Raw genomic sequence first — 26387 nt, 5'->3', positions numbered from 1 at the left:
GAAAACAGCTGGTTGTGGAACTTGTTAGTTTGACAGGCCAGGGATGGGAATTGCAATTCGAGGTTTCAGAGTTGTATGGAAGAGCGCACGGTAAGAGAATTACGCACTCATAAAATGAGCGGCGTAAGTAAATTTTCAAGGCCATGCGATCGATGAACTTGGACCGTTGTTCAAGCATGGACATTTTGTTGGTAATGGAGAAACTTGCCAAAGGGTACGTGAGAGTATGATTTTGTAGTAAAATGAGTTAAAAAGAGCGACCAATATGTAGGGACTAGCCAAGCATTTACATATTTTTATGTAGGTTAATTGTTCAAAAGTCACACAGGAAGCAGTAACTCTTTAAAGTGATTATTTAAATTTGCTTCATGTACATTTTTTGCATTGAGACGGTATATACTTTGATTGCCGAACGTTTGTAATTGTGCTTTTATTCTAAAGGCAATTTCAATTAAAATAAATAAGTGATTTTTGGAGTTATTTTGGAATTTTAAAATTTGTTTCGTGAAAAAGTGTGCACAATAGTTTTAAAATGTAAGTGTATGGGTAGAAGAGATCTTGTGATTTGGTGTAACGTGAAATTTTTCTTTTAGTACGAAGTGTCTTGGCCAAAACCCATTGAGCTATAGAATTTGAAATTTGTCGGAGCGTATCCGTTTGCTAAAAGCGCTTCCGTACGTTGTACGTTTGATTTTGGTGCGTACCCTTGTTTCAGGGACACCTGGTGTGGATGAAGTGGAACTCGGAGAGAGCCATTATTAGCTACATCCCAATTCCCACTAGGGTTCCACTTGCAGAGAGTCGTGTGGATTGAAACCGGTAACACAGCTAAGTTATAGCATATTTTAAGGAGTTACTTGATAGCGGCGAATTTGTGTTTTGTTGTGCATCTGTGTGTTGTCCTAGTTAAATTTCTGTTAGTTTTAAGTATTGTTATATTATTATTTATATTTATTAGTTCATTATATATATATTTGTTACTTCATTATAATTATTTTTTTAGACATATATAATTTTTGGTTATTTTTCCATTTCGATAGTGAAATTTGAAGTGTTAGTGATCTACATTTAAAGAAGGCAAAGTAGTCCGTAGGAAAGAACTGCTAGGAAGAGCTCTAACTGGTGAGGTTTTTCTGAAATAGGACATGGGAAGTCCCAGGTTAGATCCGAAACACCTTAAAGATTCATTGTCGTAAAGTTTCCAATTTGAAGGTAAAACAAAGGAGAAAAAAGAAAACGGGAATCGTATAAAGTAATTTTATTTATTCATTAATTATATTAAATTGTTTTTTTAAGGTTTTAACATTCATGTTGTATAGAGATCTGTAAAAAGAAAGAGAAAATAAGAAAACTGGATTTATTAGAATGTATTATCTACTTATAGGTTTAAATATTTTTATACATATGTAATAAAGGTTAAGATTAGTATTGAAAATGATGTGTTAGTCTGTGTTTAAGGGAAGGGGAAAAGGGATAAGGAGGGATATGTAACGACCTTGGGTTATATACGACGTTGGTGCTCAGCTAAATGGGGCTCAGAAGAGCATTCGGTTGGGTGGGTTATGAAGGGGGCCAGTGTCTGGATCCCCGATAAACGATGGTTATTGGTTCGTGTTGTTAAGTGTGTATAGTCCATTTTTTTGCAGTTTTTTTTATACTGGTTATGCCCTCAAGTGTCATAGGGTTAATGGACCACGGCCCAAACATTTTAGCCGGGGCAGACACAATTTGAAGGGGGGAAACATAACAGTAATGGCGCCCAAAAAAATAAATAAGAGCCATGGTTGCATAGTAACTTTGGTGGTATAAATAGTAAAATTTTGTTTTGGTAACAATCCGTCCTAGATTGAAAGGACGAGTGGACTTGAAGGGGAAACTTATACGAGCATTTATAATTGTTCCTTTCAAGTCTGTTACACAAACGAAGCCATATGTTATAGGAAACAAATTGGGACTCGGTTAATAACTAATAACCGATTGCTCTATCTGTTATCCTTAAATCTGTAATACGGATCCCAGTTTAAAATTGTTCTGGATGTTCGTGTGTGTGTTAATATAATTGTGTAGTATAGAATATGAACTAATAACCAACGTATAAGCACCAACCTAAAAAGGACATATCCCGCGAATGAATTATCCCTTTGAACCTTCTCCAATGTTGATATTAGTGTTTGTAATTATATATTTTGAAAGTATTGTGTACCAATTGGCCTAAAACTATATGTTGCCCATATTGTCGCTCATAAACTTTCCAACAACTGATTAATTATTGCATCATAATACACTAGTAGATAAATTGTACCGCAAATCTTGAGAATTTCTATTACCAGCAGAATGCCGCTTGAACGCTCTCCTAATGCTTCAGCTGGCACAGTTAATAATCCAACTGGCAGTATCCCGGTAGGTAGTAACCCAACTGGCAGTAACACGATAAGTAGTAACCAAGCAGGTTGTAGTCAACCACCGGGCCTGCAAGGTCCATTTGGCGGTATCCAAATGCCATTAGATACTGAAAACCCAACTAGTAGGCAGAGTCCTCTTCTTGATTTCACAAGGCCACCACCAACATTTCCAGTTTCCGGAAATAGACCTAAGAACAGCCAGGAAGAGTATGCCGCTATGATAACGTCATTGATCAAAGATTCCAACAATACATATAGGAGTCAGTTAGAGGAAAGAATAGAAGATAGGATCCAACGAAGCATACAGGCAGGATTTGAGCACATAAAGAAGGAAATTGCTAAATTAAATGTAGGGAGTAGACAAAATGATTCTGATTTGGAAAATTGTAGTCTCGGCTCAGAAGGCGGTCAAGATCCGGTATATAGGGCGCCCACAAAGGCAAAGCATTGCAGTGAATATGTTGTTCAACGAAGGTTAGATTTCGATAATCTCGAACCACGAATACGGGAGGATAATTGTAGACCTGTAAACAAACAACAAACAGGGAACAAATACCCCATCGTGGTGGACAAATGGAATATCTCCTTCGATGGCAAACCAGAAGGTTTAGATGTAGAGGATTTTATATTTAGAATAGAACATCTTCAGCGTGTTTACGGGTGCCCGTGGAGTGAGGTGATTAGGGATTTCCAACTACTATTGAAAGGAGATGCCAAAGAGTGGTTTTGGGTGTTAATAGCAAACCAAAACATAAACAATTGGACCGATTTAAAAGATGCTTTAATACAGCAATATAAATCTAATCGCAGCCAATATGAGTACCTTAGGGATTTAGAAGAAAGGAGACAAAAAGCAGGAGAGTCAATTGATGATTACTTTCATGCAGTAAAAAAACTTAGGGCAAAGTTGAGAACACCATTGCCAGAACCGGACATGATAAGGATCGTAAAGAGGAACTTGCGTCCAGAGCTGTCCCACATTATATATGCCATGAAAATTTACACAATTGACCAAATGAGAGACGAATGCAAGGAACTAGAAAAAAATTATTTGAAAAAGGAAAAATATTCCCTACCGCCAAACAGACCTCCTCAGCAAACGCGACGCCAATTTCCTGTCAACGAAGTTTATCTCGATGAACAGCTTGGTGATCAAACCCGTGATGACCTAATGATAGTGGAAGAGGTGAATCAAAACCGAGCAACGGAAAGAAGACAGGTTACCCTTACCTGTTGGAACTGCCAAGCCTCCGGACATACGTATTTCGAGTGTCCAGTTCCACAGCGTAACCTCTTCTGCTACAGATGCGGCTGTCCAGGATTTACCAGCCCGTCCTGTCCGAAATGTCTGGGAAATGGTCTGAAGGGCGTGCCGAAGTCGGGCGAGACACGCTCTGCTTCTGCTCCCGACCAATAGTAGGGGATTGTAAGACTGTTGTGTCAATTACGCCCACAAAACGAATCTGTATTCTGAAAAGAAATAAAGAGACAGAAAGTGAGGTTATTAATAAAAATCCAAAACAATCAAACTTATTAAATTATGAAGAACGGTTAGAGAAATATGAGAAAACTAGGGACAGGATTTTTGGTGAGGAAGGTAAAGGCATTAAGAATACTGGTATACTAGGGCCTAATAAAGATGGGAAACAAATGAAAAGTATTGCAGTTGAGGATCAATATAGGATCATAAGTAATGCCAAAATAAACAGGATTAGAAAAACTAGGAATAAGTTTAAAAATAAGAAACAAATGTGTAACTTAGTAAAGAGATCGGTATTAAACTGTGCTTCTATACAGCTAAGTACATTAGATAACAGGGCATATATAAATTTTAAAATTCAAGATGTAAGTGTAAAGGGGCTTTTAGATTCCGGCGCCTCCGTGAGCGTTTTAGGCAAAGACTGTGACCAAATCGTCGAAAATATACAGGCAAAAATTAAACCTTTTTATACATCCATAGGGACGGCGGGGGGAAACCAGTTTTCGATAGTAGGAAAAATTACGGTCCCAGTAAAATATGAAGAAGAAGAAAAGGAAATGGATTTTTATTTATGTCCCGATTTGGTTCAGTCTGCTTATTTAGGGGTGGATTTCTTTAAAACGTTTAGGATCGCTCCGAACATATTTGGAATAAACGAGATTAGTCAAGATGTTCTAGAAGGCTATCCCGCCCTATTAAATGAAGATACAGAACATGAACTGACAGAAGAGATGCGTTTAAGATTGAATCAGGTCAGAAGTTGCTTTAAATCTTATGAGGAGCATGGTTTGGGTAGGACTCATATAGAAAAGCATAGGATAGATTTAGTTGAAGGTGCTCAGCCAGTTAAAGAGCGATATTATCCGGTCTCTCCAGCGGTACAGAGTCTAATTTACGCTGAGGTGGATGAAATGTTGAGGCTTGGGGTTATTGAGGAATGTTCTAGCCCATGGAGCAACAGATGTACCCTTGTTAGGAAGCCAGGAAAAAATCGCCTGTGCTTAGATGCCAGAAAATTAAATGAACGTACTATCAAAGATGCCTACCCAATCCAAAATATTGAGGGTATTTTGAGCAGACTTGAGGACACCTATTTTATAAGTAGTGTGGACCTCAAGTTTGCTTTTTGGCAGATAGAACTAGATCCAAACTCAAGACCCTACACCGCATTCACAGTACCAGGACGGCCTCTTTACCAGTATGTGGTGATGCCGTTCGGTCTGTGTAATGCGGCGCAGAGACTTTGTAGGCTTATGGACAAAGTCATTCCAGAGGAGCTTAAGACAAACATTTTTGTATACCTGGATGACTTACTGGTCATTTCTTCCGACTTTGAATCTCACATGGATCTACTAGAAAAAGTGGCCCAGTGCTTAAAACAAGCAAACCTCACAATAGGGTTAAAGAAATCGAAATTTTGCCATAAAGAGTTACACTACCTGGGATTCATAGTAGGCGGTGGGGTAATGAGACCAGATCCATCCAAAGTTGAGGCAATCCGTAAAATACCAGTACCTAGAAATGTAAGGGAAATAAGAAGTTTCATTGGAGTTGCCGGTTGGTATCGTAGGTTCATTAGGAACTTCTCTGAACTGACGGCCCCACTGACCAATTTAATAAAAAAGGACAAAAGATTCGAGATGAATAAAGAGGCGTTGGACAGTTTTAATAAGGTCAAGTATGCACTGACTCATGCCCCAGTTCTGGTCCATCCAGACTTCAAAAGGCGCTTTTTCATTCAATGCGATGCGTCAAATGTGGGTGTTGGAGCGGTGCTGTTCCAAAAAGATGATAGCGGGAACGAGCGACCTATAGCTTTTTTTTCCCAAAAGTTAAATAATGCACAGTCCAACTATAGTGTAACCGAAAAAGAATGCTTGGCGGCTATAATGGCTGTCAAACGGTTTAGGCCGTATGTTGAGCTGATGCCCTTTACCATCATAACGGACCACGCGAGCCTCAAGTGGTTGATGTCTTTGCGAGATGGTAGGTTGGCGAGATGGGCACTACAGCTACAAATGTTCGATTTCCAAATCGAGCATAAAAAAGGTTCGGAAAATATAGTAGCAGATACACTGTCAAGATCGGTGGAAGAAATACTAATGCCCGAGGATGTTGTAGGATTCGATACCATCGAGTTTGAGTCTGAAGACTATTTGGAATTGATTAAGGTAGTGCTAGAAAACAAAGAGAAATTTCCAGATGTAAAAGTGGAACATGGTTTTGTTTACAAGCGAACAGCTCCCCGAAGCGAAATGGAATTGGATGAATTTGAGTGGAAGGTATGGGTGCCTGAAAATCTGACGACATCTCTTATTAAGATGGCTCATGAACCCGAAGATAAATCCCATGGTGGGATTAAAAAAACTTTGGGTCGCCTTCGGCTAAGGTACTACTGGCCGAACATGTCAGTACACGTTCGCAATTTTATCAAAAATTGCGATATTTGTAAGGAGTGCAAAAGCTCCAATCAGCACCTAATGCCACAAATAGGGGATGAAGTCCAAACTGACCGCCCATTTCAGAAGCTGTACGTAGACTTTCTGGGGAAGTATCCCAGGTCCCGGAAAGGAAACGCATATGTATTAGTGGTGGTTGATCATCTGACAAAATTCGTTTTTCTAAAACCCATGAGAGAGGCCACTAGTAAGAATGTGATAACCTTTTTAGTTGAAAATGTTTTCCAACAGTTTGGTGTGCCGGAAGTCATACATACAGACAATGGCAAACAATTTGTATCGAAAGATTTTCAAAAGTTAGTGGATGAGTATAACATCACCCATTTGAAAACAGCTTTTTACTCGCCTCAGTCGAATGCAGCTGAGAGAGTTAACCAAAGCGTATTAAATGCTATCCGCTCTTACCTAGACAATGATCACACCAATTGGGACTTGAACATGGGAAAAATCGAATTGGCTTTAAGAACCTCTGTCCACTCAGCCACAGGTGTGACACCATTTTTTGCTCTTTTTGGGCATAACATGTTCACCTGTGGCAGAGATTACAAACTCGCCAGGAAACTAAAAGCATTAAGTGATGGAGAGCTGCTAATGTTAGACAAAGATGATAGAGTTAGTATAATTAGAGACATTATTAAACAAAACCTGCACAAGGCGTACGAAAGAAGTGCGCTGCGTTATAATAGGAGGGCGAGAATAGTTCGGTTTAGTCCGGGTCAGGAAGTGTTTAAGAGAAATTTTGTCCTGAGCAAGTTTCAGGACAACAGGAATGCGAAGTTCTGTAGAAAATTCACCAAATGTAGGATAGCGGAGGTCCTTGGGAACAATATGTATCGGTTGGAAACATTAAAGGGTGATCCCATTGGTGTCTATCACTCTAAAGACATTAAGCAATAGCTAAAGTAAGGCAAGTACCCATTCGGTTACTCTAATGTGCAATTTTATTTACTAAGTGCAATATTAGAGTAAGTTGTGTGTTGGTCCGTAATTATTTATTTAAATTATTTGCCTTATTGCATGTCCATTGTTTAGTGTTCCTTCTGTGATAGAGTAATGCATCTCTAAAACAGCTGTGATATTTTATATAGAAGTAAATCCCTGTAACCTTAAGACCAAGTTCCCATCTTAAATATTTTGTTTTGGTGCCCGGCTAACTCTTGTTAATCTCAGTTGATACTTTTCCAAAGGCGTGCTCTAAAGTGTGTAAAAAAAAAAAATAAAAACTAAAACTTAATGGTGGGTGTAGCCTACGTTGGGCGCATCAGGTACAATGTGCTTTACATGACAAATCCGAGGACATTTCCTTGTAGGGAGGGGAAAACGATGGCTATCTGTGCTTATTTTTTATTGATAAGTTCTCTTATTTTCGCGTAGATCGTAGACCTAGTTTTAGGATGGAAATATATTGTGAAACAAGGAATCAGTTTATAGTCCTAGTTTAGAGAATGTGTGTGAATAGAACATTAAATGATGTGACAACCCTGAGGATTGGACACTACGGGGTAATCGAATGTATGGATAAGTTAAAAGAAAACTATAAATTAAATAATATTGTAGCGAAGAGAATAGTAGTAGGAACTTAGCGAATGTCGCCTTTGCCCTTTGGGCTATCGTATTGTTTGATGAAATTTAATATTGAGAAGCAGTTATGCGCCAGATCATGGCAAAGTTTTTGCGTATTGTTTTTAAGTGTAGAATAAACTGTCTAGGAAGTGGACATTGGATTGTAAGGCAGATTGTAAAAGAAGTACCATTTAATAGGTTGGCACGCATGGAATCCCTCACACTGTGGTTTCATTTGTTCCCTTGGAAACCGCAGAGTTTTGTTGAGGGTGTCAATAATGGGACGGAATTAACAAGTGGTCTGCGGTATAAAAAGAGGGGGGTGGTCAAGAGAGTCGTTGACAAAACTCCTAACCCTGTGATGGATCTTTTACGAAGCATTTTTCATAGGCAACGGACAGACAGGATGGTAAGGAAGCCATCGCCTGTACAGTCACCACCTTTATTCTGAAACAGGAGCAAAATTTTGGATTAGTTTATTAATTATCCAACTAGTTCAGTTAAGCGAGTCACAGTTAACCGGAGTCGACTGTACGGCTGGCATACATACACATACGAATGGTCTGGTTGCTTGGGAGTTGACTAATTTGACACCGTGAAAACAGGTGGGATGTATACTCTGTACGCACTCCAAGTTGTCTATAACCGTTCCAGGATGCGTAGGATAATCGAGGCTAGATGCAGGCAAGATATGGGGTATACGTGATGTTTAACATTGGGCTTTCAGCTAGGCATGGTGAAGGTTGATATGCCCAGTTACCATAACAGCACAGACTATGCTTGGTAGATTACCTTATAGATTAAGTAGATTTGCTTGGAAACGTTCGGGATAGGAGATTACACTGGGGGGCATATGGAAGACACACAGCTTTTCCTACGTGGCTCGCCGTTGTGCCGATCTAGAATTTCTCTGCGACAGCAGTTAGCGTATAGGTAAGAGCCTAGAAGGAGTGTGGTGCAATGCATATCAATAGTTGGTCACAGTTACGGACAGTACCTGGAATTCCGGTCTTGATTTCGTGGGAATACACAGGTCAGAATTTTGACACATTACAGTTGAGAGGCGTACTTTTGATAGTGGTAGTATGACTTTTTAATATATTGCAGAAGCGCCCGCAAGTCGATGCGAATAAATATGTTATCTCGAGAGGGCATATTGTCTTTTGTTCGTATATATATTCCCAGGGGAATATCAATTCTTTCTATTTTGTTTTATTGTTGGTAATTTGTCTCAGAATTTTCTAAATGCGTGTTGATACCACCAGTGCCAGGTGGTGGTATGAAAACAGCTGGTTGTGGAACTTGTTAGTTTGACAGGCCAGGGATGGGAATTGCAATTCGAGGTTTCAGAGTTGTATGGAAGAGCGCACGGTAAGAGAATTACGCACTCATAAAATGAGCGGCGTAAGTAAATTTTCAAGGCCATGCGATCGATGAACTTGGACCGTTGTTCAAGCATGGACATTTGTTGGTAATGGAGAAACTTGCCAAAGGGTACGTGAGAGTATGATTTTGTAGTAAAATGAGTTAAAAAGAGCGACCAATATGTAGGGACTAGCCAAGCATTTACATATTTTTATGTAGGTTAATTGTTCAAAAGTCACACAGGAAGCAGTAACTCTTTAAAGTGATTATTTAAATTTGCTTCATGTACATTTTTTGCATTGAGACGGTATATACTTTGATTGCCGAACGTTTGTAATTGTGCTTTTATTCTAAAGGCAATTTCAATTAAAATAAATAAGTGATTTTTGGAGTTATTTTGGAATTTTAAAATTTGTTTCGTGAAAAAGTGTGCACAATAGTTTTAAAATGTAAGTGTATGGGTAGAAGAGATCTTGTGATTTGGTGTAACGTGAAATTTTTCTTTTAGTACGAAGTGTCTTGGCCAAAACCCATTGAGCTATAGAATTTGAAATTTGTCGGAGCGTATCCGTTTGCTAAAAGCGCTTCCGTACGTTGTACGTTTGATTTTGGTGCGTACCCTTGTTTCAGGGACACCTGGTGTGGATGAAGTGGAACTCGGAGAGAGCCATTATTAGCTACATCCCAATTCCCACTAGGGTTCCACTTGCAGAGAGTCGTGTGGATTGAAACCGGTAACACAGCTAAGTTATAGCATATTTTTAGGAGTTACTTGATAGCGGCGAATTTGTGTTTTGTTGTGCATCTGTGTGTTGTCCTAGTTAAATTTCTGTTAGTTTTAAGTATTGTTATATTATTATTTATATTTATTAGTTCATTATATATATATTTGTTACTTCATTATAATTATTTTTTTAGACATATATAATTTTTGGTTATTTTTCCATTTCGATAGTGAAATTTGAAGTGTTAGTGATCTACATTTAAAGAAGGCAAAGTAGTCCGTAGGAAAGAACTGCTAGGAAGAGCTCTAACTGGTGAGGTTTTTCTGAAATAGGACATGGGAAGTCCCAGGTTAGATCCGAAACACCTTAAAGTTTCATTGTCGTAAAGTTTCCAATTTGAATTTAAAACAAAGGAGAAAAAAGAAAACGGGAATCGTATAAAGTAATTTTATTTATTCATTAATTATATTAAATTGTTTTTTTAAGGTTTTAACATTCATGTTGTATAGAGATCTGTAAAAAGAAAGAGAAAATAAGAAACCTGGATTTATTAGAATGTATTATCTACTTATAGGTTTAAATATTTTTATACATATGTAATAAAGGTTAAGATTAGTATTGAAAATGATGTGTTAGTCTGTGTTTAAGGGAAGGGGAAAAGGGATAAGGAGGGATATGTAACGACCTTGGGTTATATACGACGTTGGTGCTCAGCTAAATGGGGCTCAGAAGAGCATTCGGTTGGGTGGGTTATGAAGGGGGCCAGTGTCTGGATCCCCGATAAACGATGGTTATTGGTTCGTGTTGTTAAGTGTGTATAGTCCATTTTTTTGCAGTTTTTTTATACTGGTTATGCCCTCAAGTGTCATAGGGTTAATGGACCACGGCCCAAACATTTTAGCCGGGGCAGACACAATTTGAAGGGGGGAAACATAACAAGCAATAGACTTTCCTTCAAATGTATCTTCTATATTTAACTACACACATTTCATTCATTTTGTTCATAAATTCTGAATAATTTTGTATTTTCAATATATTTTTATATGTTTCTATTTTCAAAATTAAAGAGAGAGAAACATGTCAAAACAATATTTGTGTATACAGACTTTCAGGTTGTTGTTTAATTTTTGTTTATGATTTTTTACGCGATTTTGAACCAATGGACAAGAAATGTGTGTGAAATTAAGAAGGAAACACAACCATCTTTCTTCTGCATCTATATAAAATGTTTAGTTCATTAATTTTCATTCATCTTTTTCCTTTTTTCTAAAAATTTTTGTGTTTTCAACAAATTTTTTAATTCTGAATTTAGACATGTCATAATTAATTTTTTCGATAAATTCTCTCATTTGTTAGGGATGGGACATACTTATTCGTCGTTCAGAGAGTATTTCTAATCGAACAACGTAGAAAAAAAAATAGAACAAATTTGTGCCAAGTGTAAATATTAAGCATTCAGAATTTTCGTAGGTCAGTTTGAATACCAAATTAACAAAAAAGTAAAATTACAGCTGATTGTCACTTCTACCTTATATAATAACCCTGCGTTTACACATGACAGGACAGTTGAGTTCAATATTGATTGTCAAAAACCCTCAACTTGCCTGTGTGACGTAGTTGTAAAATTATGAATGAAAATCATCAATATCTTTTCGTTATCCGTTCACATATTTTGTTTTTAATACATATTCTTTTGTTTTCAACACATTTCAATTATCATCTCACTTCTTTTTCACAAAAATGTCAAAAATTTGTTAACCGACTGTCTGTGAAAAAATGATGGACAACTGGAAGACAACCGATAAATGTGTGTATTTGTTAGTAAATCAGAGTTGTATTTGAAGACAAACTGTCTGGTGTAAACGCCTAGTACAAGGCATATTTATACAAGGTAGAAGTGACAATCAGCTGTATTCTTACTTTTTTGTAAATTTAGTTTTCAAAATGTAATAGGGTCTACTCATGAAATTTGAAACTTCGACATTTGCTACCATAAAATACTGTTTTTCTTTCTAAACGTATAATAAAAATGACATACGACAGTTCTGAATGCTTTATATTTGCATTGTCATTCAAATTTGTTCTATTTTGAAGGATTTTCAAAATGTATTTATGTTTTTCCTGAGAAAATTTTTGGAACGACCCTATTATTCAATATTTCCTTTGACAATTAATTTTCAATACCAACAATGTTGTTTTTGTAAATTTGTTAAGGCCTGCGTACATAAGCCGCTCGGCTTTCTTACTTAATTCATTTCTGGTAAAGGAATAAAGAAATGTCAGAACCGCATTTCAATTAGGTCGAACTTGGTCTTTGGTCTTTTACCAGAAATGAATTAAGCAAGAAAGCCGAGCGGCTTATGTACGCAGGCCTTTAGTTGTTGTAATTCCTGCACATACCTTCTATAAATTTACCTTGGCCTAGTAAATGTGCCTTGACATATGTATAAGCTTCGTTCCCGTACTTTTTAATAGTGAAACTCGTAAAAGAGGGAACTGCGAAAAATTTGTTGTCACACACAAGTTTTTTGAAATAGTTCGGGAACGGAAAATGGAAAATACGTCAAAAAAACTGGAAAAAATGTCAAAGTCGGCGTATCAGCCAATCAGACGCCGGCAACCATGTTACTATTTTTTACTCGCCCAAATTTGTCGTGTAAAAAGTTTTTAAAGAGAGCGTCATTCAGCGTCATTTTTGTTTAAAGAGAAGTGAACATTTTACAACTTTTTTGTGTACGGGAACGGCTTTTGGAGTAAAATGTGTAAAAGTCGTAAAAATTGTAAAAACTTTTTAGTTCTGGAACACAGCTATAATCATGGCACAATTACAAGGGGTGTTTACACTTGGTCTGTTCCTTTACTTTTGAAAATAGTAAAACCAGCAAAAGTAGTAAAAGTTGTAAACTGCTCCCATATGAATTGTACGGTGTCTAAAGTAAAGGAACGCTTTTCGAGTAAAAAGTGGTAAAACTTGAAGATTCTTGCGGGTAAAGGAACAGAGCGTATGTGATAAAAACCTACGGGATAAGGAAGTGAAAATAATTAAACATAAAATTATCAAATGGCCATGTGCTTAACAAGATTTTTCTGAATTTCTGTTGACAAAGGATATGTTCCTAAATTTTTTAACAAAAGGCGGCTTAAGCCTCGTTTAGGGGCACCTCTCGGATCGGGCTGAAATTTTCAACGTAGGTAGTCCTTGGGACCCTGATCACAACGATATATATCTTTTCCGGGGGAAGTACATACTTCCCGAGATATGGGTCTTTACATTTCGGGAAAGTCTTACTTTAACACCATGGTAGAATGATAAAAGGTAGTCGCATCTGTCAAATTTAGATAAATACAACCCTGTACGTCTGTACGGCAGCGTGTCAAATACAGAATAACAATAATACGGCATGACATATCATAACAAAAACAAAACATGTTTGTTTATTTCTTGAAGTACATACAAATACATAAAAATTTTTTCTGAAAATTAAAAAAAGCAAAACTAATATAATTTATTCATGCTCTTGATATTTTATTTATATAACTTCCTGACCATTCATCTCGCGTGCGCAACGTGTAGAAATTCTATACTAACAACTACGAATGATGCCGTATCATTATGTTTCGAAAAATCCAACAGAAATCAATAAAATTATGAAAATATATTGACAATTGGCAACGAATTATAGACCTCCACAGCAGTAGTAACAATTGCCGGTGAACAATACGCAGCAGAAGTAGCAACAAATACATTCAGAACCATTCCCACATCTGGCTGGTCCCACGTTCGTTATTTCACCATCAGGTATTCTCCATTGACACAAAAAGTCCTACTGTTTTTTTAATCTAACTGCGCTATTGTATCTACAGGGGAAAAGAATGATTGCAGACAAGAACATCACCATCAAGCTAGATGAACAAAATCATGTTTTTATCAGTTCAAATCTTGACATCCAAAATAGCTAATAAGCATCGATATCCGAACAAATGATTAAATACGGCCCAATGGATACCGCTGAACAACACGTAAATCCTGGACTGCTGATAAAGAATCATTTATGGTCCAAGTATATTGAAGTTGTTTATTCCTATGGCGGAATAATTTCATCCAACGAAAGTCATATCGAAATGAACTGTTATTTTAAGAATACACTGAATTGAAAAATACAATTCCCATACCGCGCCTTAAAGATGAAAAAGATCTTAATTTTTATGGTTTTTATAATTTTTATTAATAAATGCTTCTTGAGACATTAAAAATGTTACTCTTTTTAAATCTATTATACTTATTTATATTTTGGTCACGTTTGTTGTTGCAAATATGTTCGTTCGTATATTTCTGTTATTTGGTTCTGCAAACTGCTCTGGAGTCAGTTGATTTACCGGGGCAATTAAACAAATGCAAATTGAGTGTGGGCCCAATCCTCATCAATTTCAAATCATCTGTCTTAACTGGGCTAAAACCACTGTACCTCTGTACTGCCTGCGCAACTACATCAGTGTGCCCACTATATGTTGGCAACACCCAAGCAAGTACTCAGTGTATCGACATATTGTTGCGATCCTTCTTCGTCTCCTCGTGAATATGGTCCACTTGTGTCATGAGGAGCCACCTGGCAAGTTGTAAAGTTCTTCCACTGTTCAGCGCGTATATTCGCATACGACACTGGCGTCACATAGCATACCACAGACCATCCTATAGCTTTATAAAGTGTTTGTTCGTCAACACCCAAAAGCTGCGGGCAGCGACTTGCTACTTCCGAGTCACCATTGTTGTTGTAGCAGCATAGGCGCCTGCTGGCCGAAACGCTTTTGGTTTCTGGTCAATTCAATGAATCCGCTGCCGTGTTATTGGTGAAGCACCACGTTAACGAAATAGCACCAATATCTCGGAGCTTGCCTCCCTGTCGATTTTGCGCAGCATAGACCTTGTTCGAATCATCACAGCAATAAGGAATCTTTTAACAGTTTGATTAATATCGTAGATGTACAAAGAAAGCTCATTTTTAAGCCGTTTTCTTATTTAATAAAAAAAAAAATCAAATGAAAGTTTAATAAATACTGACATTTGTAAACATGTACACACATACATACATATGTACATAAATATTTTCTGTCAAATTCACTTTGACAATGAATGTACTTCAAATTCAAAATTTGAAAAAAATTTTAATCATACGGTAGCATGAAATTACCTTTCTTGTTGTACCATGCTTTAACACCATTACTTTATAGTGAGTAGTGGTGTGATGTATGTTAATGATTTGCTGAGTTGTGTTATGCTTGGTTTACAATTACGAAATCCACTCGATTTCAACTGTCAAATCCATAGGTTAAACGTCAAATGAAATCAAGATGAGATTTCATTTGACGTTTGAGCTATGGAATTGACAGTTGAAATCGAGTGGATTTCGTAAATGTAAACCAAGCATTAGTAGTAGGAGTTGTATGTCGTTTGCGTTTGCTGATGTTCAAGGGAGCTTTTGTTCAAGGGAGAGTATGTGTTTATGGATGTTTTGCAGTCGTCGATTGATTTTAATGTTAGTATTTTAGTTAATTGGTTGTCTCGCAATGGACTCTCAATTAATACACAAAAAACTAAAGTGATGTTCTTCGGGAACATGCAGGATGATTCATAAATGTTTCCATTTATAGTACATCTATAAATGTTGTAAGCTCCATGAAGTGTATTGGTTTGTTTCTTGATAGTGCTTTAGTGTTCGACGTGCAAGTTAATTCTTTAGTGTCCAAGGTAAACTTTATTTTAAGGAAGTTATAGCACGGTTACACTACAGCTTTTTGCCGGGTTAACCCACTTCATGAGGATTTATTGCTTAATCTGGTCAAATCTGACCAGATTTGCCATACAAAAATTAAATCCTCTCATGACTGGGTTTATTTTAAATCCGGCACAAATCCACCAAAAATACAGTGTTGTATTCGGTATTTGTGCAAAAAAATCCAACTCTACTCAAAAAGTACCAAAAGTTGCAACTGTTTTTGCAACAGAGTTAGTCGTGTTTTACACGTTTACGATTGGTCGCATGAGATTTTATGGAGTTAATTAATCTAAAGTTATTTGAAAATCATAAAGTTATTTATTTTTTTACATTAGACACTTTTTTAACAAAAGTACGCTTGATACCATGATACAAAAATGTATCCCTGTGTGTAAAATATACCAATATGAGCAAAGAGGGGACGATATCTCATACGAGAAATTGTAAAAGTGTAAAACACGACTTTCTTAGTTATTTTGTATGTATACGTAAACAAACATCAGCTGACAGTTTATATCCTCGAAAAGCTAAGTGTAACCAGCAAAGATTAACCCACTGGATCTACTAAACCCAGTGGGTTAACCTTCAATAGTGTAACCGGGGTATTATATTGTTTGGATTTAGTTCTGCCTAAGAACATAAGAATTCAATTGGTTCATGCACTCATAATGCCACATTTTGTGTATGGTATTGAGGTTTTAGGGGGTAGCCGTGGTTTTGTCTTACGAAAGTTAAAACTTCTGTTCAATAAAGTTTTGCGCTATGTTTATCATGTTAGATGTCGTGATCATATTTCTCTGTATGTTAAAGAGTTCCTTGGTTGCTAATTTGATAATTTTGTGAGTTTTAGATCAATGCTATTCTTCTATAAGGTATATAAAATGCAGACACCTTCTACTATATTAGACCTTTTTACATTCTCCAGATCGGAGAGGAACAAACAAATGCTTGTGCCGTGTTTGACTCCATTGTTGGAGAAGTCTTTTTTTGTAAGTGTTTCTCGTTTGTTTAACACTTTTTCACCAGAGCAAAAGGTGTTTGATTCCTCTTTAAATTGTTACAAACGAATGTTATATGAGCATTTCAATAGAAATGTAACATAAAATGCATGCATGCATGCAGAAACCATGGTTTCTTATGTTAATTTTTTATGGAACTACAATGCATGGCTGATATTTTATATTTATTCTTTTATTAGCTTTATTATTATAAGAAACAAAATATTGTTAAATTTAAGTTTTTCAGAGTAGTAAATGTATAGTGGTTTTTCAAACCGATCATGGCCCTATGGGCTAGGTTTTTATATGAGCATAAATAAATAAAAATAAATAAATATATGCGATTTAAATAATTTAACTATATTTTCATACTAAACAACGAAAAGTCGTAAATAAAATAAATCCAATCGGATCAATCGAGTAATGAATTAACCAAGGCGTCGTCCGTTTAATAAACGTGTTCTTCGCAGAAGGGCATGTTGATGTCACATGGCCATTTGCCCATAATTATAAACAGCATTGCTGCAGAATACAACGTATAAGATACAAAGAAACAGAAACATTACAGACGAACGTAGTCAGACTACAAATTTGGATTTGGATCTTTACCAATTTTTTTGCACCATTTTATTTGGCTTTATGGTGGTAGCGGTGTGATCTAAGGGTTGAAATGCTATTCATTTTTGGATCCAAAGCATGTCATTTACACCAATGCTTTGACATGTCATTTTATATAGTGTGCGCATTGATTCCCCAATGCCAAAAATATGTAGGTAAACACATAAATGCAAAATACAAGTGGTCTGGACATAAATTGAATACTCTCCCAGCTGGTATAAAAATCTGATATTTTTACCACAGGTAGATCTTTTTATCCTGATTTTGCCCCCATAATTATAAACAGCATTGCTGCAGAATACAACGTATAAGACAAGGCGAATTTAACAAGGTGATCTATTAGTTGACGTTAGGTTGTAGTCTTCATTTGCTGTCAAATTTTTTTTTTGCGCTAAATATCCACAAAATTTAGAAGAAAACGGTAAAATATTATTCGCGAAGCTTAAACAAAGATGTTGTACACAGATATTTTTTATAGAAGCGAAATATTTGTTATTTATTTTTGATTAAAAATATGTTTTGACAGCAAATGAAGACATAGGTTGCTATTATTGTATCACCTTCTTCATGGTTTAATAAGAAAGGTTAGCCAAAGCTTTATGTCAATTTAAATTTTTTCATTCGAGTATGCCTAAAACTTCAAAACAATATAAACAAACTGTGTATGTGTGTGTGGTGTTTGAATAATATGCCAAACAATTTTAAAAACTATCGAATTCAATGATTTTTAAAATTAAAGTAGGAAGAAATTGGTGAGATTTGCATTGAAGCAATCAGTTTATCATATTCACAACTCGATTATGTGGAGAAAACTTAACTATCCATTCATTTTTCGCGTTTTTTATAAAATGACCAAAAAATGAATTGTAAACAAACCCACTTGTTACTTTTATTTTGAAGTTTTAGGAATTCAAGAAAAACAAGGGTTCTATAGATTTTTTTCATTTAAATCTACCTCTTTACTTATACCATGACCTTCTTTCTTACACCATGGTATAAGATACAAAGAAACAGAAACATTACAGACGAATGTAGTCAGACTACACATTTGGATTTGGATCTTATGGGTACTTTACACGATATGTTTTTTACATATGAGTTGTCACTTTGCATATACATTTTGTACGGGAAAAGTGACAACTCATATGTAAAAAACATACCGTGTAAAGTACCCATTAACAATTTTTTGCACCCTTTTATTTGGCTTTATGGTGGTAGCGTGTGATCTAAGTCGATGGTCAGACTAGCACGATTTCAACATGGCGACGTCAAGTTTATAGGCGAGGGGTATGAAGTAGTGAAACCCATGTACATGGTTTTCTGTGTTTGTTATGTTGCCTCTTCTTGTTTTTCGTTGCAAGGTTCCATTCCATTTTCTTTCATTTTTATTTTCTCAAGCAAACGTTAACAACAAAACAAACATAAAAAGATTTAATAAAAACATTTAATTAATGAAATAGTGAAAATTTAACTATTAATATTAATTTAATTATTAATGTTAATTATTTTATGTTGTTTTTTTTGGTTTATTTATGTCTTTTTTTTGTTTTTATTGGTATGAGAAACACAACAAACGCGAATGGTAAAATAAAGAGGACATGCAAAAATTTTAAATTTCACGTTAACGTGTGTGGACGCTAACGAAACTTGAAAAGAAACTTTACCGAAATTGGTTTCAAGAAACCTTGCTAGTCTGACCATCGACTAAGGGTTGAAATGCTATTCATTTTTGGATCCAAAGCACGTCATTTACACCAATGCTTTGACATGTCATTTTAGCCAATGCTTTGGCATGTCATTTTCACCAACCCTTTGCAATGACATAATTACGACGAGAGTTTTCACAACGTTGGTTGTGATTTCGAGTCTCCGACAACATCAAGGCTATTGTAAATAATTAATATTATATATGTATTTAGAAAATGTGTAAAAATAAAAACACAAAATTCATCTCTATTGGATCGATGGAATGGTTCAAATGCTGATTAAAACATCGGATCTTTCACGACTTCTTTTGCATGGGTCAAATGCTGATGAAAAGATCGGATCTTTCACGTCACCCTTATGCTTGGTTTACATTTACGAAATCCACTCGATTTCAACTGTCAAATCCATAGGTTAAACGTCAAATGAAATCCAGATGAGATTTCATTTGACGTTTAAGCTATGGAATTGACAGTTGAAATCGAGTGGATTTCGTAAATGTAAACTTAGCATTAGCGTGGGTTCAAATGCTAATCAAAAGATCGGACCTTTCACGACTTCCTTTGAACCAGTACAAAAGATGCCATGAAATCACGACATCGCAAAGAACACCTTCCTTCAAATTTTGCTGCATTAAATTATTTCATTGAAATCGCTCTAGTGTGGACCGTGACTTAGTTAAACCATGGCAAATTTATATAAGGTATACGCATAAATTACAACAACTAACAAGTTCACAAAAACAACATTGTTGTTCATGGTAGAACAAATATAAGGTAAAGTTAATACTACAACTAATACAACTCGAACAACAACCACAAAGGAATTTGTTTTTGTTTGTAACGTTACTGCCAGTTGTATTTGTAAACAAAACAAGGAAATGTCTATAAATTATTGGAATTTAAAAAACTAATAATTTTTCACATTTGGTTGAATATTTTGGAAAACATGAATGAAAATTCGTTACATTTTAAATTTTTATGTTTCCACATCATTCCACTAAATGAAATGCAGAAAGAAGAATTCTTTCAGAAAAGTTTGGGGTCGCTGGAAATTCATAGAAAAAAGGAGAAGCTGTTTCAATGTTTTGTTTTAGAAATCAAAGAAGCACATGTTTATTAGGGCTTTATTTTTTTAAATTTTAACAAAATACCTCACATATTAACAAACGTTGTATCGCCTCTACAAGCGGGGATTTACTGCGCGGCTTATCGTTCGAACTTGGAGGAGGTTACATATCATTGATATGAAGAAGTCTTTCTTTGAAATGGTTTTTTCCGAGTGATATATTTTTTTTTCTCAAAAATATATGTCCCTAATGTACATCGAAATAGAAATAAATGTATAAAATGTCATATGAAATTTGACACTAACGTTACAACCCAGTTCAGTCAGCTGTGTATTGCTGCTACCTTTTCTTATTCTACCATGATTGTTGTTATTGAAAATTTAATGTCAAAGAAAATATTGAATAATGGGGTCGTTCTAAAAATTTTCTCAGGAAAAACATAAATACATTTTGAAAATCCTCTATAATAGAAAAAATTTGAATCAAAATGTAAATATAAAGCATACAGAACTGTCTTAGGTCATTGTTATTACACGTTTACGATGAAAAGAAGTATTTTATGGTAGCAAATTTCGAAGTTCCAAATTTCATGAGTAGAGCCTATTTAAAGTTTGAATACCAAATTTACAAAAAAAAAGTAAAATTACAGCTGATTGTCACTTCTACCTTATATAAATGTGGCTTGGGTTAAACGTCAAATGAAATCCAATGGATTTCAAGCCTCAATCGATATCTCATCTTAAGCCTTTACCTAATTAACTGCGTGTTGCGTGTTCGTTCAAAAAAACAAAAACAAAATACGTCAATTTGAAATACATGTATTTTGTTTTTGTATTTTTGAACGCACACGCAACACGCAGTTAATTAGGTAAAGGGCTGTTTACACCATCTATCAATGTCATATGAGCTGTCATTTCTTTCACCCATTCGACATTCTCTGTGTTTGTCAAAATTGACGTCATCCATAGAACTTTCAATTTGTGCGTTCATACCTACATGTGTTATTTTCGTATGACATAACCTATAAATATAAAAACAAACTGTTTTTGTCACTGTTTACATTTATTGTTGAGTTAAAAATTTGAAGGAAAATGAATATCTAGCATGTTTGTTGTGGTAGAATAGGTTTTTGGGGTTATAGAGGCATTCATGTTTTGCCACAAAGCAATAATTTCCAACACTGCTCCTTTCGACCAATCGATCTGAAAATAACACTATAAACACCCTTTATTTACTTTTCTAACTACTTAAATATAAATAACTTTCAATTTTCTTTTTTAAAAGATTTTGTTTTTCAATTTTTTTTGATAATGCCATAAAACAGCTGATAAATTTATGTTTACATACGAGAATGCCGTATCAAATAGAGCGCTCCCTAAATGAAAAATTTACATATGAGTTGCCAAATCATTTTGATAGATGAAAATTTTCATAGTGGTCACACTATGTGTACAACATTCGCAGGTAGAAAATTTGACATCTCATACGACATTGATAGATGGTGTAAACAACCCTTAAAGGCTTAAGATGAGATATCGATTGACGTTTGAGCAATGGAATTGACAGTTGAAATCGAGTGAATCGCAAATCATATCAAAGCAAGCACATCTCTAGTTGATTATTTTGTGAACAAATGGAAAACAAATGTTTTAACGATGGTTATGAACATATAAACCCGGAAATTGAATATTTATTGGAAAATGTTCTAAGCGAAGAAACATTACACAATTTGAGTCCTCACTCAATTGGTAGATCTGTATAATACGCTTCTATTAAATCGATGTGTTTGTGGAAAAGAATGTAATACAAGTTTGTGCACACATGGGGCATATAAACTGGATCTAGAATCAAGAGAGCTCGTTATTCGAGAAGGCTATCCCAGCGATTTAATATACGAGTGCTCAGAACTTTGTACTTGCAAAACCGAAAGTTGTCACAATAGATTAGTACAATACGGTCCAAGAAAGCATTTAGAAATAATATTTCTGCAAAGGTATAATTCTTATGGAGTCATAACTACAAAGGATATAGCCAGAGGGGCATTTGTTTGTGAATACGCCGGTGAACTTCTAACCAAAGATGAAGCTAAGATTCGGGCTCGTGAAAATGAAAGAAATAAAAGGATGAACTACGTGCTCTGTTTGAAGGAAAATATAAAGGACACAAATAATATGCAAGGAAAGAATGAAGACTCTTCGATATTTGTAGATCCGTCCAAAAAAGGAAATATTGGAAGATATTTAAATCACAGCTGCGATCCCAATTGTCAGATATATAGTGTTCGCATTGATTCCCCAATACCAAAAATATGTAGGTAAACACATAAATGCAAAATACAAGTGGTCTGGACATAAATTGAATACTCTCCCAGCTGGTATAAAAATCTGATATTTTTACCACAGGTAGATCTTTTTGTCCTGATTACGAAAATATAAAGTTCTTTGTGGTAACTTCATACTATTTCCAGAGATATGAGCCAATGGACTTCCGAAAATGCACATCTTTAAAGGCCGACTACTTGGAAAATATTTACAATTTAATAGAAAATTTTGATAACGGCCCTGAGATTTACACACGTCGATACGAGAAAATCTTAAAAACCCGTCCGAAGGACGTAAGGCTTACAATGGTATCCATATTATTATTATCCGTTCATTATCACAATCCGCAAAATGACGATGTTATAAACAAGGGAATTTCCGGAACTTCGAAGCCCCATAATCTCTGGAAATATGAACTTACACCCTAAGAACATTATCAGGGCAAAAAGAAATATGAACCAGTCATAAAATTTTCCGTTATCTGGGAAAGTGTTCAATTTGTTCCTTAAAATATGTATGTTGATGCCACTACCTTATTCATTTGACATGTGTATAATCTTGCGGCATAAATAGAATACTCTTCCACCTGGCGGAAAAATCTGGTAAAATTACCACAGGTAGATCTTGTTGTCCTGATCACAAATATATAAACTTTTCCGGGGGGAAGTCCATACTTCCCGAGATATGGGCCTCTTAAGTTCCGAAAATTCCCTTGTTAAAGTAAGAAAAATTTTTAAATTAAAAAAAAATGTTGTTTTCGTGCCCTAAATTGGCTCCTGTCCATAGGAGAAAGTCTTAAATCCCCGGCCGAAGGCCGGCTACTTAGAAAAAACTTACAATTTAAAAAAAAATTTAAATTTTTTTCCGTCAGGTGGAAGAGTATTCAATTTGTTCCAATCTTGCATTTGTCTTTCCTTCCGCACCTTTCAACGATATATAAACTTTTGTCCCGGAAATACGTACATACTTTCAGAAATAACATCAAATGTCAAGAGATAGCCTTAAACCACTTACGAGGTTTGAGTGTAAGTTTTAGGTAAAATAATGGGTCTACTCCATATTGCGACAAGTGTCGAGTCGCGTTGCCAGTTGTCTCTGCGACCAAATTTAAAATTTGTATTACGTAAAGCGATCGATAATGATCGCCGATAACGAGTCACCGTTACTGAGGGGAACGTTTTTTAAGTTTGACCAACAACAAAACGACTGAAAAACAAACGTGAAAATGTAATTTCGGTAGTGAAAACTATTAATTCTGTTTTAATCAAGAGAAACATTGATAATGTAATAGAATAATGTGAAATTCGCACTATGGACATGACTTACACATGTCATTGTCTTTGTCAGATTGTCTCTGATTCTCTAGCAAAAAACGAATTTGCAAAGTCTTCTACCGCCTGCTTGAATAGCTATAAAATACCTTTAGGAATACCTGAAATATATTCAGACTATATGCTGGTCTGTTCCAGTACTGTATGAATCTACTAATTTTTCCGATAACATAAAGGAAAAAAATGTTATCGTAGTAAAAAGTAGTAGCTTCTTGCAGGTTCTGGAACAGAGCATGTATCTTTCATATATCAAGCTTTTTGTAGAAAATTAACTTATGTTGAAACTGAGGTATGGGGTATTGTAACTCGCGAACAGTTGTTATATACCACAGCTTTTGAACTCATTTCAGTAAAATAAACCGATTCACCGAGGGATTTTTTAAGATAATTTGAACGGAAGCTTTGGTCGTGTTAATGTTAAAAAAAAATTAATAGGAAAAAAGCGTTGAAGGAAACAAGTTTTTTGTATTAATTTTCAATTAGTGGCTTTACAGCACAATGTAGAGCTTAATGCTCAAAGAAGATGTTAAAGAATACACTTCAGAGATGAGGTTTCTAATGTATGATTTTTTAATATACCCACTGTATGTACCTCAAACGGATGCTGACATTTTGGAGACTGAAAATGGGATTTTTTGAATTTTTGTTCTTATCGGGACTGGCAGCTGGATTTATCTAAAAGCATATTATTCGATTGCAGTACTCGCGATTTCGTATTTTTTAATTTATAACATGAGCGTGTAGCCTTCATAGTATCACACCAATCTGCGCTCAAAGCCTAAAGTTTTGTGCGTAAATTTTTTGTAAAAATCCTGTTTTTTGTTTTAAAATTTACAAACGTCATTCGATTTCCGTGGAAACCCGCGTAAATGTAGGTTTCTAACGTCTAATAAGACACGGCGCGTCTAAATCCATCCACTATATCGGCGGATATGATACCGCTCAAATTTTGAAAATCTGCAACAGATGTTTTTGAAAATATCGGGTATTTAAAAGCGTTTTGGACCTGTCATTTCTACTCAACTAAATAGAGCAATACGCCTGCTTAAAATATGCGAAAACAGATACTTAAAAACTATAGCAAATCCGGAGATACAATTGATTTTTTCTAAAAAGTAAGTGCGATGCTACATCCACGGTTTTTGATGGATCGCAATGAAACGACATCAAATGATGTATTTTTTAAAGGTGATCATCGAAATCGGATGCGCATAAAATGTAAATGAACTTCGTGGAAATTACGACCATTTCACTGTTTTTGCACCCTAATATTCAACAGATGCTACATCGTGGTCGCCAAATATAATTTCACAAACTGTACAATAAATAAAAGGGATTGATTCGCTGCGTTGGAAAATCGGATGTGCATCATGTACATTGCGCTCATATTCCAGCTTTTCAATCGCGCAGGAGGATAAAAAAGACTGATATTTGATTAAAATTTTCGGAAAATTCTGGCTGGGGTTTGAAAAATATGAAAATTATTTTTTAAATAAATTTAAAGTATATTATTGTATTAGCATTATAGTTATTAAGCGGGATTCATGGTTGCATTACATTAATTTTCCCGGATCTGTTCTACCTTTATTGTACCATAAATTTATTCATGTATGTATATTGCGATTTTAATTTTGTTTATTAATTTTCTTACAGGTATTTTTACTAAGCGCCCCATTAAGTCCGGAGAAGAGCTTTGTTTCCATTATAATGAAGGGCGAAAGGATTCTTCGCCAACGCATTTAGGTGGTGGCACTCCATGTTATTGTGCTGCCGATAAATGTGAAAAGTTTTTACCAAATATGGAAATATAAAATATATATTTAGCTTAAAGCCTCTGTAGCCAGAGCTATTACTTACATTATATAATAATAATATACCGGAAGTGAACCCCGATTCATATTAGCTCAATGATAAGGAACCTACAGTTTATTGAAGAGTACGAACGGTGTTGCCGCCTCCATTAAAAAATGGACAAAACTAGGAGTCAACCTAGATTGACGAAATTTTGCACAAGTACCTATGATGGCATAGGAATGAAAAATTGAAACTATTGTCCATATCGGTTCAGATTTGGATATAGCCCCCATATATACCTTTCATCGATTTTGCTATAACTCGGTAAATTTTGATCGAATAGCCTTCACATTCAATATGTGTTATTTTCTTAGGACCCGGAGTAAATTTACAGATTTTCACAAAAATCTTTTCAGATTTGGATATAGCCCCCATATATATCTTTCGCCGATTTTGGTATAACTCGGTCAATTTCGATCAAATAGCCTTCAAATTAAGATTTGGATATAGCTCCATATATATTCTTCGCCGATTTTGGTATAACTCGGCCAATTTTGATCAAATAGCCTTCAAATTTACTATAGCTTTGTTCCAGAACTAAAAAGTTTTATTTTATTTTTTTATTTTATTTATTTATTTTATGTCAAATAAATCGAGATAATGCTCTTAAACATGTTATAAGTGTATAGTCTAACAGGGGTCTAAGCCGTTGAAACTTTGTTGCTTATTCTCTTTTCCGATATGTGTTGATCATGTGTGCTTCAAAATATGAGTATGCGTGTCA

At 35.4% G+C, this 26387-nt stretch overlaps 1 protein-coding gene across 3 annotated transcripts in view; it reads right to left on the bottom strand.

The window, feature by feature from the left end:
- Window positions 1-1241: 1241 nt before the first annotated feature.
- LOC141387444 (uncharacterized) overlaps window positions 1242-26387 on the bottom strand; it is a 63291-nt gene continuing 38145 nt past the window's right edge. For 2 of the 3 annotated variants that reach the window (XM_073957121.1, XM_073957132.1), the window contains 5 exons: window positions 8902-10507; window positions 8093-8845; window positions 3633-3872; window positions 3479-3570; window positions 1242-1323 (listed from right to left, as the gene is read on the bottom strand). The gene's annotated coding sequence lies outside the window, so the exon portion shown is untranslated. Of the gene's footprint in view, window positions 2591-3478; window positions 3571-3632; window positions 3873-8092; window positions 8846-8901; window positions 10508-26387 lie in introns of all 3 variants that reach the window. The other variant, XR_012408563.1, reaches the window with a different exon arrangement.

The sequence above is a fragment of the Musca autumnalis genome, unplaced genomic scaffold (genome assembly GCF_047663935.1).
Source record: "Musca autumnalis isolate F117 unplaced genomic scaffold, ASM4766393v1 scaffold_1, whole genome shotgun sequence".
Lineage (NCBI taxonomy): Eukaryota > Metazoa > Arthropoda > Insecta > Diptera > Muscidae > Musca > Musca autumnalis.
The sequence above is the reverse complement of the archived record's forward strand: the minus strand, read 5'-3'. Positions and strand labels throughout refer to the sequence as shown.